At 45.3% G+C, this 3,406-nt stretch overlaps 1 long non-coding RNA gene across 1 annotated transcript; it reads right to left on the bottom strand.

Annotated features, from left to right (window-relative positions):
• Positions 1 to 1,499: 1,499 nt before the first annotated feature.
• On the bottom strand, positions 1,500 to 3,221 carry LOC116542069. The gene is made up of 2 exons (XR_004265055.1): positions 2,550 to 3,221; positions 1,500 to 1,775 (listed from the first exon to the last, which is right to left on the bottom strand). It is a non-coding gene; the product is annotated as an uncharacterized LOC116542069 (long non-coding RNA).
• Positions 3,222 to 3,406: the final 185 nt, after the last annotated feature.

Genomic DNA, 3,406 nt, shown 5'->3' with positions numbered 1-3,406 from the left:
GCCCAGGAGTTTGAGGCCTCAGTGAGCTATGATTGCATTACTGCACGGAAGCCTAGGTGACAGAGTGAGACCCTGTCTCTTAAAAAAAAAAAAAAAATCACTTGGTAACTCTCCCCCTGAGGCATGTGTATTTTGAAAAATTCTCTGCAGTTCAAATATGTACCCTAAAGCCGGGGTTCACCATGCCCCGGCTGCTGACCAGTAGTGGTCCATGGCCTGTTAGGAACCGGGCCACAGAGAGGGGTGAAAATTACCAGGAGCACTCTGGCTCCTGTCAGATCAGCAGCTACATTCGATTCTCATAGGAACGCAAACCCTACTGTGAGCTGCACATGCGAGGGATCTAGGCTGCACGCTCCTTATGAGAAGCTAGTGCCTGATGATCTGAGGTGGAACAGTTTCATCCCAAAACCATCTGCCCCACTGCAACCCTAATCTGTGGAAAAATTGTCTTGCATGAAACCAGTCCCTGGTGCCAAGAAGGTTGGGGACTGCTGCTCTAAAGTAATTCAGCAAGGTGATTCAAGTGTAACAGTGGTCTTTAAACTTTAGTAGAGCTGAGACATCCTCCACACAGAAACATTAACTACTATTAACATTAATTTTTTTTTTTGGAGACAGTGTCACTGTCACCCAGGCTGGAGTGCAGTGGTGTGATCTTGGCACACTGCAACCTCTGCCTCCCGGGTTCAAGCAATTCTCCTGCCTCAGCCTCCTGAGTAGCTGGAATTATAGGCACATGCCACCACACCCAGCTAATTTTTGTATTTTTAGTAGAGACAGGGTTTCATCATGTTGGCCAGACTGGTCTCGAACTCCTGACCGCAGGTGATCCACCCACCTCAGCCTCCCAAAGTGCTGGGATTACAGGCATGACCCACGACACTGGCCAATTTTTTTTTTTTTTTTTTTTTGGAGACAAAGTCTCACTCTGTCAACCCAGGTTGGAGTGCAGTGGCACAATCTCATCTTACTGCAGCCTCCACCTCTTGGTTTCAGGCGATTGTCCTGCCTCAGCTTCCAGAGTAGCTGGGGCTACAGCTACTGTGTGCAACACCGCACCCAGCTGATTTTTGTATTTTTAGTAAAGATGGGATTTCACTGCGTTGGCCAGGCTGCTCTCGAGCTCCTGACCGCACCAGCCTCCTGAAGCGCTGGGACTACAGACTTGAGCAACTGCGCCTGGCTGACATTAACATTTTTGACAACCATCTGAGGTGATCTTGGATGCACGTGGGTTAGAGGGCCAGAATTCTTGGGTCACTGTCAAATACAACACCAGACATATAAAACAGTAATACATACTTACTGTGAAGAATATTAGTGCACCGACTTGACATCTATTAATCTGATGTTGCCATTAACTAAAAGCACTTCATAAATAACCAGACTTCAAAACTTGGGATTGCCAGTTGAGTAACTCCAGTAAACTATAGTGTATTTCAAAATAGCTAGTGAAGAATAATTCGAATGCACCTAGCATAAAGATAAATGTTTAAGGTGATATTCCAATTACTCAGATTTAATTACTACACATTATGTGTACGCATCATGTACACTGAAAATGTGCATCTATTATGTATCAGTTTTTTAAAATCGTGATTAGCTAGAACAAAGAAAGCGGTGTTTATCTTCACCTCCTTTCTGAAATCTCCTTCTTCCTTCTAAATGCTAGCCACCCAATCAGCTTTTATAGCATCAAAATAACTCTGGACCCTGGATTTCAGTGATTCATATTACCAAATAGCAGCTGATTCAAATGCACAGCCTGTCAACTATATAAAATTAGAAATATTAAAAAATTTAAAAGGGAAATAGATCTATACATATTTCCAAGGGCAATACTTCATTTTCATTGCTTTTGATAAACCAACAGAAGGAAAACCTGGCACAGTGAAATCTAATAAGTGAAAAGGACTTTTTTTTTTTTTTTGAGACGGAGTTTTGCTCATCTTCCAGGCTGGAGTGCAGTGGTGCAATCTCGGTGCACTGCAACCTCCGCCTCCCGGGTTCAAGCAATTCTCCTGCCTCAGCCTTGAAGTAGCTGGGATTACAGGTGCGTACCACCACGGCTAGCTAAGTTTGTGTTTTTAGTAGAGATGGGGTTTTGCCACTTTGGCCAGGTTGGTCTCGAACTCCTGAACTCAGGTGAGCCACCTGCCTCGGCCTCCCAAAGTGCTGGCATTACAGGCATGAGCCATCATGCCCCGCCCGAAAGGACATTTTATTGTTTCCCATTTTATTGACTTCACAGTACGCTGGGGCCTGTTTCCAGCTATAAATCCTCAAATAAAACTGAAAACACCAACTTAGCACCACTTGAAATGCTGTACCAAATGAGGCCCATAAGTTTATTCTCTAAGGCTTACATAGTGAGCCAGATTCTAAAAGCAAGTCTGAAATTCAGACTCTATAATCAGAACTCATGAGCCCAGCTCCTCTTGATCCCCCTCCACCTGTCCTTACTTTAAAGGAGCCCAAATGGGACAAAGTATTTTAACACTGCATTTGTAGCAAGGTGGGTAACTCCTAGCCAAATGCGCTCTTACCCCAGCAGTAAAAAATAATGGTGTTATGAGAGTCCTTACAGGACAGAGAGAAGGATAAAGGGCTGTTTCTTCCACGGGAGGAATCAAAGCACGTCTCTTATATGCTTCACCACTTGTCCCTGTGTCTAATCTTCGAGGTTCAACCTTCCCGGGTGCCTTTCTGAATCCGCGTTTTTGCTGAATAAAGAAGTGTAGCTTAGAAACACCGTGGCGCCTCACAAACAGCACCTTCTATGACCCTCCACTTGGCCTGCCATCACCACATCTCGGTCTCTTCTCACTCTACAGTCCAGAAACAGCCAAGACTCCCACTCTCGGGATTCAAAGTTACAAAATCCAACCTTTCTGGAAACGGTGACACACCAACTACCGCAACGTCAGAGGGTACTGCTTTGTGCTATTACTTTGCATCAGTCAACACATAATTTGTATCCATCCTCCACACAGAAGAAATGAGATAACCTGGTAAAAAGCTAGAGAACCCTAAATTATTATTTTTTTTGAGACAAGGTCTCCCTCTGTCACCCAGGCTGGGGTACGATCGCTCCATCCATCTCCCAGTGGTACGATCACGGCTCACTGCAGCCTCCACGTCTCGGTCTCAAGCAATCCTCCTGCCTCAGCCTCCCAAGCAGCTGGGACTACAAGCGTGAGCTACCACACTCTGTTAGAATTTATGTACCTTTTGTAGAGATGGGGTTCTGCCATGTTGCCCAAGCTGGTCTCAAACTCCTGAGCTCAAACCATCTGCCTGCCTTGGCCTCCCGAACTGCTGGCATTACAGGTGTTAGCCACCGCACCTGGCCAATTTTTTTTATTTTTTTGAGATGGAGTTTCACTCTTCTTGCCCAGGCTGG

The sequence above is a fragment of the Sapajus apella genome, unplaced genomic scaffold (assembly GCF_009761245.1).
Source record: "Sapajus apella isolate SASKATOON/1434 unplaced genomic scaffold, GSC_monkey_1.0 scaffold160, whole genome shotgun sequence".
Classification (NCBI taxonomy): Eukaryota; Metazoa; Chordata; class Mammalia; order Primates; family Cebidae; genus Sapajus; species Sapajus apella.
This window is presented reverse-complemented; position numbering and strand designations above follow the sequence as displayed.